We start from the raw sequence: 15,790 nt of genomic DNA on the forward strand, positions 1-15,790 counted from the left end.
GGAAATCCCCAAGCCCAGGAGAGTCATATTCCGAGGCTTGGGAGAGCCCTCTGAATGGGGTAGGCTGTGGCTCAAGAAGCTTGGGGGAAAGGGGAAGCAAAACTCCACAACCCATTCTATTTAGGATAAAATTTCTGAGGACTCAGGGGGCTAGCAGAAGAGAGGGGTCAGGAAAGTTGCCTTTCAATAGCCCTCTTCCCCTAACACATGTTGAGAGCAAAGCTATTCACTCATTGACATAAGCACAAACCTAAGTTCAGTAAGTCAATTGAGTGCTAAATTGCAGTTTGTTATCAACTCAGTCAAGCAGCTTTATACTTGAATCCAAGCCACTGGCCTGGATAGGAAACAGTGTTCACCATGCACCTCAGGGCTGCATGAAGCATCTCAACGAGTATGCAGAGCAGAATGAAAATTTAATTATAATGTATTGAGATAACAATTTTGTTGAAATACAAGGAACTAAGACAATGCTGTAATAGCTTCCACTTCTTTATCAGATCAGGTGTTAGGAGGCTAGCACTATTATAAGCAGACATTTCTCCCTGCCCATTCCTGTTGCATTTGATTTCTTCCCATCGGAGTAACAGAGGGCAGCTCACATCCACAGCAGTCAAAACGAATAATGAAGAGGAACATTGGATTTGCTGGGAAGCAGGCCAGAGGCAGCCTATCACCACTTTCCCTGCTTCAGGTTAAACTTGTCCAAAGGTTTGACTGCATGGGAAGTTGGACTTAATCTGCTTAGGGTTCCAAAGGGCAATGACATAGATTTGAGATGAAAATAAGTAGGTAGCTTCGTGCATTATATCATAATGACTTGGGGTCAGATTAGTTTATCTGTATGGCTACAGATCTCTGTCTAGGAGAGTTAATAATATCAGCCAGCATTTTCTCAAAATAAATTCATGTTTTTTAGATAAAAATAGTTATATTTTACTATGCTGTAGTGTTGCTTGATTGCCATGGCTTATAATAAAGATCTCTGTGGGCTAGCCAGATACACTGCATGTTCGAGAGAACAGAACAAAATTCCAGACTCACTGGATTATTCCTCCCTAAGGTTTGCCATTCAAATTTCTTAATAACATGTAAGAAAAATGTAAACTACCATCTCAACTGATTTGTAGCTTAGACATGACAACATTCAGAATTTCCCCCCAAACAATTCCAACCAGATCAAGCATTAATTACTTGGCAATTTTCTGAAGTATGATGCAATGTCTGAAAGTTGTCTGCTTTTCAGTTTTAATTATGTCAGTGGCACTGTATCTCAAACAGATGAAAATCCTATTGATTTCAATGGCGCTACCCAGTAAGCAAACTTTGGATTGAAGCCTAAATTGCACAGCAAAGGTATTTGTTTAATGTACCATTGTAAACAGCTCACTCAAAGTTGAGAAAATGTCAAAATTGTCTACATGCATAATAGAAAAATTGAGGGTCCTTAATAATTATGGAGCTATTAAGCAACCACTTAAAGCAAATTAATCATGTCTCCAAGTATGACTGGTGATAAGTTTTAGACAGAATGTTTTTCTAGCATCACTGCCTTTGATGCCTGTCAAAAGAGGATGGAAGCAAAATGCAAAGATGGGTTAAAAGTTCAGCAATTTGCTGTCTACCTAACCTTCGTTTCTATGTACATATATTTTTGAGATAATCTATGTGAAGGACTTGATACTCTCAAAAGGGTAGAGGCCAGATCTCAGCCTCTTATGGTCTAAGGCACTCACATAGGACAGTATTGTTATCCCCATAATAGGACAGTACCATTATTTGCACAAACCAGAAAAGAGGCTGAAGCTAAGAAAAAATGGCTCACTTGTGGCAATGGTAAAGGTAAAGGTAAAGGGACCCCTGACTGTTAGGTCCAGTCGTGAACGACTCTGGGGTTGCGACGCTCATCTCACTTTATTGGCCGAGGGAGCCGTTGTACAGCTTCTGAGTCATGTGGCCAGCATGACGAAGCTGCTTCTGGCGAACCAGAGCAGCGCATGGAAACGCCGTTTACCTTCCAGCTGGAGCGGTACCTAGTTATCTACTTGCACTTTGACGTGCTTTCGAACTGCTAGGTTGGCAGTGGCAATGATAGGACGTGCAAAATAAATGTTTTATTATTATTATTATCATTTCCAACCCAGTCTTTGCGATGCCATCTTTGGATTTCTTCAAAATGCAGTAGAAATCACATTCATGTGAATTTTTAATCATTATTTTATTTCCGTCTTGAGTTGGGTTCCTGGAAAGGGTCATGGCTGAGTGGTAGAGCAGCTCTTTAGCATTCAGAAGTCCCAAGGTTTAATCCCCAACATCTCCAAACTGGGCTAGTCTGAAATCCTGGAGAGCTGCTGCCAATTGTGTAGAGAGTACTGAGCTAGATGGAACAATTGTTCTGACTCAGGGTAAGACAGCTTCCTATATTTCTGTGAATATACATGTTTTAGTTTTAAATATTTTTTTTTAATATGCATGTTGATAAAATAAGTTTCTGAAAGAAAAGGCTTTGTTATGTGTTTGCCTGGTGCATGTAACAGTTATAGCCAGTGGTGCAGCATGGGCTGCCAGCACCTGAGCCTGCACAGAGGGTGATGGGTGGGAGAGAGGGAAATGGACGTAGTATATATGCACTTTCAACTGCCTAAAGGCATACGTGTCTCCCAAGAGACTGCAGCCATAGAGATCAGAAAAGAAGAGTTGTTCTATTGTCCGGAGAGGTCACTTCCTGGTTCGCAAGGAGAAGCCATTTTCAACAGAGCCCAGCAACGGAAGGGGGCAGCTGTATTGAGGCAGCACTGGCTGTTGAAATTTTGCACCCTTAACATTATGCACCCAAGGCAACCACCCTTGTAGTCCCCCACTCTACGCCACTGGTTACAGCTGACAGTGGCTCTCAACCTGTGGGTCCCCAGATGTTGTTGGACTACAACTCCCATCATCCCTGAGCTCTGGCCTTGCTAGCTAGGGGTGATGGGAGTTGTTGTTCAACAACATCTGGGGACCCACAGGTCGAGAAAGGTTGCCTTAGAAGAAAGATTTACCTCCTATGGAAGAGAGGAGACAGAATGCTTTTTAAAAAAAAGATGGTGATTGCTGCCTGAAGTTATCTGTTAAGTACTTGTATTAATATATATTGTGATTTTTTTATATATATAAATCCGCTGCCTGAGTCAGCTGATCAAAAGTGTTTTCAGGGGCTTATTTGTGAACAGTTAATCTAAGCAGTTAATTGAAAGTTGCAATCCTTCCAGCATTAGTACTTTCTTTCATTTTGGATTTGAAATTTTGATCACATTATTAGGTCCTGAACGTATCTATGTGGCAATCTCTCATCATGCTCATTTAGTAAGCAATTTGTCTCTTTTGTGAGAAGGTGCTCCTAGAGATCAGAGAAGCTTTCATAAACTTAACCTCCCTCCACAATGAAACCCTGTCATAATCCCTCAAAAATTGGGATCAAATGTGTAGGTCATATGATGCTTCAGCAGGCAGCCTAACCAAATGATGGGAATCTACAATAGTAGCGTATTTACATGAAATAAGGACAAAAGATTGGGAGTTCATAGCAAGTCAGTTAGGGAAAGCTCAAATCATTTTTGAAAGACATTGGCAATTGAATACTATAACTGCTCGGAGAGGTTGGGTAGCAAAGAGCTGGTATATTTCAGAAATCAAAAAAGTTACCTATTATTCAACACTCCAGTGATGGAGAAATAGGTTTTGTATCCTTTAATATTAACTGGATAAAGGTGGTCAGACTTTGGAAATTACTGTTGCAGGTATCACCAGATCCTTTTTGCCAGTCTCCTAGCAATCATTGAATTCTATTTGTATCAGGTGATGAGCTATCAACATACTAATAAAAAAAGATGAGAACATGCACAACTGGAGAAGAATGGGGGAATTTTTATGTGGAACCATCATGTGACAAGCCAAGCTAAGAAGATCCAAATGCATGGGTTTTTTTAAAATCCAAAATATCCTAACCCCATCCTTAAACTCCTGTAGCCTGTCATCAAGCAGGTTAGAAACAAGAATTACTGTGTATTTAATTGAATTCCCCCAAAAGTTAATGAAGTGGCAGGGTCCTTCGTCACATCAGAAGACAAAGAGACATCCAATTCAGATGCTAAATAAATAAAGGCAGACATGATTCATCAATGTTGCCCAGGGCTGCCGTTTCTACAAAAAGGAAATGGCCCAAATAATGGTAAAATAAATCAGGTCCTACTCATTTCTTTGGTGCCTAATCTGGGAATGGACTAAACTCTTAGTTGCACAAAATATGGAACAATCCATTGGCACTGCCTTATTAAAGTAAAACTTGTCTTGAAGTGGAAAACAAAGCAAATAATAATAGAAACTCAGGTGAGCAAGCAGATTTCATATAGCCAGTGAAGCCCCTTGCCCATAGCTGTTGATCTTACCCACATCAGAATAAAAATATCCATCATGAACTGATCAAAAGTCAAGAAAGATGGCATCATTCAGCAATGCTCCCTTGCAGTATGACTAAGGATGGAAACTTCTGTCAATTTTGGTTTGCTACATTTCTCATTTTTCCAATCTAAGATTCAGTTCTCCATATTTCTACAGCAATTTGCATTTTTAAAAAGAGAAATCCTCATGAAAATACTTCAGCATTTTAGTGTCAATTTCTCATAATAAACACACATTTGTGTGCAGTTTTGACTATTGTACATGTTTTTTGCAAATGATTGCTCCTAATATAATGCATTTTTGTATATTACTTTCACTAATATATTCATTTTTATGCACACTTTCTCCTAACATAATGCATTTTGTAAACATTTCTTACTTAGAGAACTACATGGTGAACTTTGGATCCATGCAGATTTCAGAGGATGGCTGAGTTTTGGCTCTCATAGTGTTTCATAAAGTGTGAGTGAACTGAATCAAATCCGCCCCCCACCCCCGATCCCTATTTATGACATATGATGCATTAACCAGAACTCATGTGAGAGCTTTTGGGCAACAATCTCAAAGAAGGGAGAAGGCAAAAGGGGCAACAGTTTTGACCTCACCAATCCCCCACTTAATTTTATAACCAGCCTTACTGCAACACTTTACTGAGCTCAAACACTAAGCACCAGGCCCCTTGTTATGAAGCCAAATTGCTTTTTGAACTCATGTTCAACATAGGATCAAATCCATGAAAACCAATGGAACCTATTTAAAAGTGGGCACTTTCATAACAATTGTATAATGAATTCTTTTTTTTAACGGGAAGAGTGTGACATAATATAATAAACGATGTCCTTATCTCTGCAGATAGCCTGGTTGTCCTGGAGTCCCTCCACTGTGGACCGACATCTGTGGCAGGCGCAAAAGAAGGGTTTTTAAAGCACAGGACCTTCAAGGTGAACTGGGCAGAAGTGGGTTGAATCATGGTGTGGGATATTTCAAGATACATTTTAAAAGGATGCATCATTTTCTCCGGGGAGATTACTCAGAATGCAACAAAGGAAGGCATTTCCTAATTAAATACAACAGTACTTTTGGCAGTAAGGGGGGCAAGCTCTCAGACTCCGAGTCTCCTTAGATGGGCTCATTTCTTTGACAGTCTTTGGCCTTGACTTTCTGTCCTCAGAAATTCATTTCCAGCATCTCCTGCCAAACTGTCTTCTCTTCCTTCCTCTAGTTTATTTATCCTGAGCTCCTTTTGCCTGCCCTTTCTAACATTTCCTTCCCTTCCTGCTGTCAACTTGACAAACCCCCTCACTTGGATCTCAGCTCTTTCTCTTTGTTTTCCTCTGTATCCTTTTCTCGGCTTTTTGCCTCATCCACCTCCGTAGCTGACACTGCCACTGAAAATGATGGAGTGACTTTGTTCTGTGGAGGCACAGCAGTATACCCACCACACCAGTGCACACAGAGGCTGGTATATGCACACAAGGATTGGTTTCCCCCCACACCACCCAAGTGAGAAGAAAAGGAAACAAGAGATTTTGTTTCCTACCCCCCAAACCCTCCCTGATGAATCATTTCATGATTCTGCCACAATCCTTCAAAACGTTCCATGACTTATTCCACTTATCTCACTTATTTCAATGGGATTTTGAAGCAGTTTAACACTGTGCAAGATTTCAGTCCACGTCTATAATTTTCCTTGGACTAAATGTTTTGCGGGGGGGGGGGGGGAGGATTAGGGACAAAAAAATAAAGTATTTGATGCGGAAGAGGAAATTAATTCCATATAAGTAAAAAAAACACCAAACAACCCTCACAATTCTAGAAATGTACAAATTAAATTTTACTCAGCCATTTTGTTGTCATTCTTGATCAGGAACTCAGTGTTCCATTACAGTATCGGTAATGAAAACACTGTACTTTCATAACAGGCTGTTAGTATACCACAAAGATTGACTAAGCGGGCTAAAATTGGATGTATTTGTTACATTTGATTTCCTAAAAAATGTATGTGTGAAAAAAGAGGAGATTAGCAATCTATAGTGTTTTGCTGGACAGCATAGTACTTTGAAATCGTTTGTGGTTTTCATCACATGTCTGACACATCATATGCAAAGCAAATTGCTTATCATATTGTACATGTCACTTTTCCTCCCTCCTTTGCAAAGCCTGGGTCCTGCATGCAAACTCTGAAATGGGATTGATCAAGTCTTAATGAAGCCAGACCTTTAGCTGAAATTCCAGCATTGCAAAGGGTTGGAATAGATGACCCTCAGGATCTCTTCCAACTCTACAATTTTGTGATTCTAAGAGGCCTTCCTATGTCCCATTTCCGATGTCCTTCCTCTGTACTTGGTGGTGGGAAGTCATGGAAGAGATGGCTTCATTTGTAATGAAAGGCTGCAGGAGTGCCTAAGATTTTCTTATGAATTTGCAGTGTTGGTGGGTTAGATTTAGGAGCAGCTAGGGTGCAGGTGCCCTGCCATTTACCAGGCCTCCTGGCACTGCCATCACTGTGGGTTACCAGGAAGGGGAGATGGTAGGGAGGTTGCTCAGAATGGGGACATAAGTGGGAACACCACACCCTCCCCACTGACCTCCCCACTTCCTGCTCCCTCCACCCAGTAAGCTACACTGGCCCAGTGACAGCAGGCTTGCACTAGATGCCCATATGCTATCAGACCAGGTTCAAGGTTCTTCTACAAATTTACAAAATTCACAGATTGTGTCCAGGATACTTCAGGGAGCACCTGATCCCTTTTATCTCTGCTTTATGCCTGAAGTCTTTGGGAAGTCACTGTTAGTGGTCCCCTGTGGCTTGGACACAGGGCTTATATCTGCGAGGAGGTGTGTCTTCGTTACTGTTGCCCCAATTTTGTGGAATTCCTTTCCAGTTGAGGTCAGGTAGCCCCTTCCCTGTTGAACTTCTGTAGTTAGTAATAAAAAATTCTACTGGGCTTCTTAATCGAACTCTGATTTTATGGTTTTCTGTCTCTTGTGCCCTGCTTAGAGATGGCTGAATAAGCGGTATACAAATAGTTGAAATGGGTAAATGAAAACTAAATGCCCAAGCCCCTTCTTGCGGTCCGCTCTTGGGTAGCATAATGGAAACTGTACTTCTCATTATGTATATTAGCCTTGAATATAGTATAAATTGCATGGAGATATCTGATACGTGTCATGTGTACTCTGTAGGCAACCTGGCTTGAAGCAGATCCTTACTGCCACCATTTCCAGGAAGCAGCACAAGTCAGAAGTGTTAGAAATTGTGCTTCTCAGTGCTATTCCAATTCCAGGAGGAAGGGCATGCGGGTACACTAGATGATGCCATTAGAAATGTTACAGAGCCTAGAGGCCTTCACTGTCTCAAAATTAATTTTTAAATGAGATTAATTTTCAGGCACCTAGCAGACATTTTTAAAACATCAATTTAGAATTGGATGCAAGAGGGAGGAGCGGGGAGGGTCTGGTCATTGCCATCTGCTTTTGTATTCAATTTTTTTGTAAAGGGCTTCTAGTTGTGATACCAGTGTAATGGGAGTTATGGTTCATTTGTATGGTTATTGCTGTTATTATTGACATGAAAACGCTATGAAAGTAGTCAACCCCCTAGTCTGTACCAAAGGAAATATGTATAAACACATGCACATGAACTATTGATTAGCTAATTTAAAATGGTGATAAAATAATGTGACTAGTCTGGTCCCCGATAGCTTTTTACCCTAGATAATAACTCCAGATATTATATGTATTAATGATATCTGCATTAGTGCCAAGTAGAGTTCATTCTGGTTCAAGTTAATAAAACAACCGCTGAAGGAATTAATAAGAGCTTGCTACTTGTTGCAAAACAATTGAAACCCTGGAGGACTTGATATTAGAAAACTCCTGGGTGGTTGCTTCTTGTGAAAACTTTTGAATTAATTGTATTAAATATAAACATTTCTTAACTCCTGCAAGATTTACATTCCATGTCTCTCTTATAAATGCCATTCCTAACTCTTACTGCTCCTTTGGGACTTATTTAATTTAGCAATTGCTCTAGAAAGCACTTCATAAAAAACAATTATTGAATTAATTGTGATATTTCTAGCATAGCATTCATTTATGACATCCTCACCACCTGTAATCCCTTTCCACAATTCCCTTATAGAAGCAAAATTGAGTAATTTTCAGTTCCTATTATACTCTATATTTATGATTATAGTGGAAATCTTGGCATGCTTTATGTTTAGGTCTTACTGTGCAATCTCACCCAGGGAATATGCCAGTTGGAGCTCTTTTCTAGGGTCCTATACATGTTTATCCACATATATGCCCTACTGAGTTCAATGTGTCTTGCTACCATTTAAGTGTGTTATGTAATTGCAGTCTATAGATGTGTACATGCACAGTCTTAAAGTGCATTCACTGCCTCTTGCAGATGCTTGGGCGGGAGGCAGATATATCTGAAATCTTGTGAAGTCATCAGTCAATTATGAAGGCCATCAATCTTTGGACCCTTTCAGACAAGCAATTTATACTGGGCCTATTGTGCAAGGTAACAGCACTGCAGTAACTCATAACCATCCATTCATACAATGAGATCTACACCTGAGGCTCTTCTTCAGGCACTCCCAGCAGCAGAAGGTGGGAAGAGACCAGGAAGAGGGTCCTTTCAGTGGTGGCATCTTGCCAGTGGAAGGCCTTCCTCAGGAACGGTCACTGGTGCTCACATTGCTATCATTTTGGTGCAATACGAAGACCTTTCTATATTCACAGGTTTTTAAACATTGCTGCTATTACCAGCTTTTGCTAACTGTGGCTATGCTCTTATTAATCTTCCTTAGTCTAAACTGATGACCAAGATCTAGCAAGCTCAGTATGAATCCCACAGCCCTGAAAACGGAATTGTGGGAAACTTCTGTGTCCTTACTTTAGGCACTGTTACCATTTCCAACTTAGAATTACAGTAAATCATCCAGTTACAGATAGGTAGCCGTATTGGTCTGCCATAGTCAAAACAAAAAAAAATCCTTCCAGTAGCACCTTAAAGACCAACTAAGTTAGTTCTTGGTATGAGCTATCGTGTGCATGCACACTTCTTCAGATACACTGAAACAGAAGTCACCAGACCCTTCTATATAGTGAGAAGGTGGGGAGGGGTATTACTCAGAAGGGTGGTGGGAATGTAAATCATCCAAACTGGATTCTTTCACATAGAAGCAGCTTTAAATAACACAGGACTAATTCTCACTGTAGATGCCATGTTGTAATTACCTTAGATCAGAATAGGCATTGGTTTGACTCACAATGCTTCCATGTATTATGAGTTGAACATCATTTCTCCAGAAGCTCTTTGCCATCTCGGAATATTTCATGAGGTTCTTCACGTGTGCAGGCTGCATTCAGATGGACCAGCCTCCTTTGTAGATAAAACCAGAAAGTTATGTACTGTTAGGTCCTTCCCTCTCAATGAAACTTCTGTTTATTACTGCGAAATTACATAACCAGACCACCCAACAAAGCAGCCTTTTGTTTAATGAGTGTTCCTTCTATTTGGCTCTGGTGTCTCAACTGCTCCCTGCAAATGTTTTATGTGGTTGTTGCCCCCCATCCAGACCTAAAATCCTCTCCTGCTTGGGGTGGCGATGGGGACAGGTTGAATTTCAGAGTGGCTCTTAGCCATGGCTAATACTAGCAGTAACAGTTCCCTGGGGCACTGTTGTGTGTGTACAGCCTCACCAGAGCTCTTAGAAACAGATGAGCTTTTTTTTTTTTTTGGCTAAACACTCACAAAATAGTCATAAATTCCAAGCTGGTTCCAATAGAAATGGATTGGTTTTTCACACAAACAGCAGCAGAGGCAATAAAACTGCTCCTGGATAGCTCACTACTTCAGACTGCATGTGGGGGGTTATATAAAAAAAGGAAGCATTCCCTGCAAATGAATAACTAGTATATGAAAGAGCTATGCTTAAACTCTTTCCCCTGCTATCTAAGGTCACATTAGTACTGAGCATTTAAAGCACTATGATACCACTTTAACAGCCATTGCTTCCCCTCAAAGAATCCTGCAAACCGCAGCTTGTTAACTGTAGGTGTTGAGAATTGTTTGGAGACCCCTATTCGCTTCTAGAGTATTTTAACGGTCAATTCCTCTTCTCAGTGAACTCTGGGAAATATAGGTGAGGATAAGAGGGGTCTCCTAACAAGTCTCAGCACCTACAGTTAACAAGCTACAGTTCCCGGGATTATTTTGGGATTCTATATGCATGCAGTTTTGTTTTCACGAAGAAGCATTAGACCATACAATGCCGCACCCCATCTGAGGGGGTACAGTCCAGGAACAGTTTTTAGCACCCCACCTGATGGATGTGTGTCAACTATCCAAGACATCTCAAATAGGAAACTGCCTTATAATGAGCCAGGCCCTTGTTTCATCTAGCTCAGCATTGACTCCATGGGCTGGAACTGGGTCTCCAAGATTTCAGACCCCACATTCCCAGCCCCACTAGGAGATGCCAGGGATTAAACCTGGGAGCTTCTGCATGCCACGGTCCTTCTCAATGAAACACTACAGCTGCTATGGCCACCTTCTTTATAGCCTAGGGGGAACTTCATTGACCATATAGTCCTCCAAGGCACAGAACTACACATAGAATGGCCTCTTCATGGTTGAACTTCTGTAGCTCTTTAATAATATCTGCTCCATCTCAGTAAGCATTTCACAGTGTGGAGCTAAGAAACTTATTAAAGTTTTTGTGTGTGCTCAGCTCAGAGTCTATCAAAGAAGAAGAAGGAGAGTTTGGGTTTGATATCCTGCTTTATCACTACCTGAAGGAGTCTCCTTTCCCTTCCTCCCCCACAACAAACACTCTGTGAGGTGAGTGGGGCTGAGAGACTTCAGAGAAGTGTGACTGGCCTAAGGTCACCCAGCAGCTGCATGTGGAGGAGCGGGGACGCGAACCCAGTTCCCCAGATTACGAGTCTATCGCTCTTAACCACTACACCACACTGGCTCTATCAAAAGGTAGTGTGCATTGGCATTCTCTTCTCTTCCAACACAAACATTTTTCCCTCCTGTGCACATGGCTAGGTCCTGTTTTGTTTTATGACATACTGATTAAAATCTGGGAGGATCAATAGGGACCAGTGGGAATTTCTATGTTTCCTTTTTACCACTTCAGGCAAACACCCCAATATTAAAATCAAGCCACTGGGTGATTTGAAGAGTAAACAAGCAAGCAAGCAAGCAAGCAAGCAAGCAAGCAAACAAACAAACTAATCAGATGTATGTATAAATTATGTTTGTTGGATTTTGAATGCTAATTTCACCAGATGACTTCTAGGTACGTTAATTGACAAATGTCATTATTCCTGCCCCTCCTTTGTTGGAACCTTATAGTTCAATCCCATGCATCTTTACTCAGATGTGAGTTCCATTGTGTTCAGTGGGACTTATTGCATAGGATTGCAGCCTAAGATGAGTTTATGTGATTTAATCATCCTTCTAATTATCCATTCTGTTCTTAAATTAAAACCCCCTCATTTCTTAGCCTAATAAATCTTAGGGTCACTTTTCACTACAAAATTCACTACAATATGGAATTTTTTGTGCAAAGCCCTTGTGTACTGTATTACCTATGAAAGGTTTACGCACATTTGAAATAGGCTTCCACCCCTGCTACAATATGCTGAAGCATTAAAAGAATAGGGAAAGGGCTACATATCTCTTTCCATACGTTTCAAAAGGGAAGGTCTATGCTTGCAACACTGATGTGCCTTTCACAGCTGATGAAGAGCAGTTATGTTCTGTAAGTATTCATACCAAAGTATTATGTAACTTGTGAGAAGCAGGTACAGTGGTACCTCAGGTTACATATGCTTCAGGTTACATACGCTTCAGGTTACAGACTCTGCTAACCCAGAAATAGTGCTTCAGGTTAAGAACTTTGCTTCAGGATGAGAACAGAAATTGTGCTCCGGTGGCGCGGTGGAAGCCCCATTAGCTAAAGTAGTGCTTCAGGTTAAGAACAGTTTCAGGTTAAGAATGGACCCTACGGAACAAATTAAGTACTTAACCCGAGGTACCACTGTATTATAATGTAAGGCGTTTCATACTGCTAGTTGTTGTTATTACTCTTCCCTGTGACCCACCCTGGACACACTTCTGCTATATCTTTTCTGAAACAGGATTACTATAATGCTGTTTCCAAGATATAGATGAACTACTCCTTTAAATAGCACAGTACCATAATTTTATTTTCTCTACTCTCCCCTTCCTGTTTCTACTAATCCATGGATCATGCAGAACCTTCATTTAGACTGTCTACCTCATTAATTTCAATCAAGAAAGTCAGTGCTTGCCCATATTCCTTTGCTGATGTGGATCAGCTCCCCCAGAGATCTATATGAATATCTGATTGCAAGCAGATCTCTAGAGTGAGGCAATAATCTTCAGATGAGCCATTTTCTGTCATGTGTATCATATGAATTACAACTTTAAAATAAAAACCTGACATTGCCTTCTCATAAATATCAGGTATGTTCTTTGCATTAAAAAAAAAAGGTTTAGAATGTCTGGCAAACTGTTGTTAAAGTGGGACATTAAAAATAACTCACATTCTAGAAATCAACAAAATTAGCACCAGAACACTCATCTTCCTCATAATTCAGGCGGTGGAGATGAAGAGTAAATGTATTCAAATGAGAGTCATTCCCTCCTCCTTTCCGACACACATTCTAAAGGGATGGAACACATTGTGAACTATTAGCACATTGAAAATGGCAGTTGATTATAGAGCATGGGTGCCATTATTGGAAGAGTTTAGTCTGTCATCAAATGCCAGTCAGAGCACAGTGTTCGAGGAGCAGGAACATCAGATGTAGAGAAAGTGAATAGCCATTAGGCAGAGGTTGAGGAAGAAGAGTGGGAAAGGAACTGAAGCAGAAAATTAAATGGCCTGATACTGACGTTAAATAATAGCTGTGGGTCACCCTGAATCTTACTGGCCTGATAGGGAGCACACATTAACATTCCTTAGTTGTGATCAATTTTTGATGTGCCAGGTACTTTTCACTGTGCTCTTAGATGAACCGGGTGGCTTCTGCTGTTTAAAGGCTCTTTGATTATCTAATTTTGCTTCATACCCTTTGTGAAATTTTGGATACTCCACCCTCCTTTCATTAACTCTTCTTTTTTTAAAAAATTGGCCCTCCTCTGGGCCCCTCTCTCATCAGTCTCTAATTATTATTGCCATCCATTCTGGTTTGGCTGCTGAGGCCTAGCGATCTGAGGTGGCCACATGGGAAATCAGTGCTGCTGAGATATGTGTTAGAGCTGCCAGATTCATGTCTAGCGGGAGGTTCTTTTTTTTCTGGCTTTCATTAGCTCTTTTGCTTTTTTTGTTTGTTTGTTTGCTTCCCTGAAAGCAAAAGGTGGAAAAAGATTACAGTGAAATCTAGAAGGGCTTGAATGGAACGCTCAGTGATTTCAGGACCAGGGATTCTGGCAGTTTTGCTGCATGGTCTTCTCTGTTCTAATTCAGAGGATCTCAAGTAACGAAGAGGCACATTTTGTATTCTCTCTCTCTCTCTCTCTCTCTCTCTCTCTCTCTCTCTCTCTGTGTGTGTGTGTGTGTGTAAGAGAAAGCTCTGCTGGCTTTCTCCATGAAGGGCTAGACTAGAGTAAGGAGGAGTGGTCTTTTTATCCCTCGCCCCACTGACATCAGTGAGTGGGGAAATACCTGCAAAAGCTTCAGGCTGGTCTAGGTAGGAGCCCCAGTCAGTGGTGCACTTGGGTATTACTGCACCCTGTGTTTGGCCCTATGCCCTTGCACTGCCTTCCCAAACACAGGTAAGGAGGTGCCCGGCTTTGGAAGGGAAGCGTGAATGATCTGGCCAGCTCCTGGAACCCTCCTACCTCCTTCCCAAACCTGGTGAAGTTCTAACTAGGCTTTGAGAAGAAGGTGGGTGGACTCTAGAACCCTGTCCGAGCCTCGTGCCCCCTTCCCAAAGCTCAGCGCCTCACTTACCAGGCTTTCAGGTGGTGCCATCTCAGCTCAGTGCCTAGTGCATGTGCCTCCCCCTCACACGGCCCTAAATCTACCCCTGACCCCATTCCATGGGCATGTTAGAGGAATAAGGGAGCTTTGGATGTGGTGGATTCAGGCTGCTGCTTTGGTTTCTACCACTGACAGGGAGATTGCTGGATGCAGAAGGGAAAGGGTGTATCTGCTTTGCATGCAGAAGGTCCCGGGTTCAATTGCTGCCATCTCCAGGGCTGGAAATGCCCTCTTTCTGAAAACCATGGAGAACCACTGCTAGCCAGAACAGATAATCCTGTGCCATTAATCTGACTCAGTATAAGGCCACACCTTCTGATTTATGTCCATGAAGCACACAGAGGGACTCTGGGGGTGGATGTGCTACCCCACCAGTGGAGCTGCTTTGACCCTGGCTCAGCTGGCCTTTGCCAGAAGTTAAAACTGCTGTGCTAGTCCCTGTTTGATAAGTATTTTGCTCCTCTTGAAATCTTATTGGTCCACCTTCTCCTCATACGAAACTCATACTCATAATGAAACTTATTAGCTGAACTGTTCTGAGTCATTTTCATTCTGAAGGGCTCTCACATTTATCTGAGTGATTTTAAAAGTCTCTCTAAAGGGTTTTATTTTATTTTTTTTAAAAAAGTGGGAAGTTTTCAGAAATACTTTTCTTAATTTTTTCCCCTAATCACCTCTAAACTCAGATTTCTTACTTATCAGCATGCCCTCTGTACCATAGAGTATTGCCTTGCAGAACTGCTGACCAGCTGCAGTTTTGGGTGCTTTCATGTTCTCCTCAGAACTTCTGCCTTTTTAATTTTATTTCCCCTCCGTCCCAATGAGAGAGGCACGGCAGCAGCAGAATGCAAATGGGAACTGCCAAGAGAGGAATACACAGTTTGTCATTTGTCACTGCCAAGACTCATCAGTAATACAGTATCATGAGAGAAGAAGAGGGAGGGGAAGAGGTGATTTTACTTCAACATTTAAGCATGATATTGAAGTGAGATTTGGATAAATTCCCCCAAAGAAAACTAATGCTTACTTTGATAGTTGCTGTGAAGCAAAGACATGTAGACAGGGAGGCATCATTCATTTTCTTACTCCAGAGACTTCTTTCAGTAGCTTGCTTGATGTTTTTACAATTCTGCCTCACTTTGCATACATGCTCTATACCTGTTGAAGACAGCAGATGTGGCATAATTGACCAGGAAGTTCTCCTGCACATGGGGATGCTCTTGCACAGCTTCTGTTCCTTTCTAGGGGGTTGTGTGTGGAAGAAGTTCCTGTTAAATGGTGCCCAAAGTCAGTAGGGACTCCCAATAAACTAT

The 15,790-nt window shown here is 41.4% G+C and overlaps 1 long non-coding RNA gene across 1 annotated transcript; it reads left to right on the plus strand.

The window, feature by feature from the left end:
* Positions 1-4,817: 4,817 nt before the first annotated feature.
* Positions 4,818-12,401, plus strand: LOC310840817. Its single transcript, XR_014562170.1, has 4 exons — positions 4,818-4,902; positions 5,293-5,381; positions 8,855-8,971; positions 12,085-12,401. It is a non-coding gene; the product is annotated as an uncharacterized lncRNA (long non-coding RNA).
* Positions 12,402-15,790: the final 3,389 nt, after the last annotated feature.

The sequence above is a fragment of the Podarcis gaigeae genome (assembly GCF_964106915.1).
Source record: "Podarcis gaigeae genome assembly, chromosome: 3".
Taxonomy (NCBI): Eukaryota; Metazoa; Chordata; class Lepidosauria; order Squamata; family Lacertidae; genus Podarcis; species Podarcis gaigeae.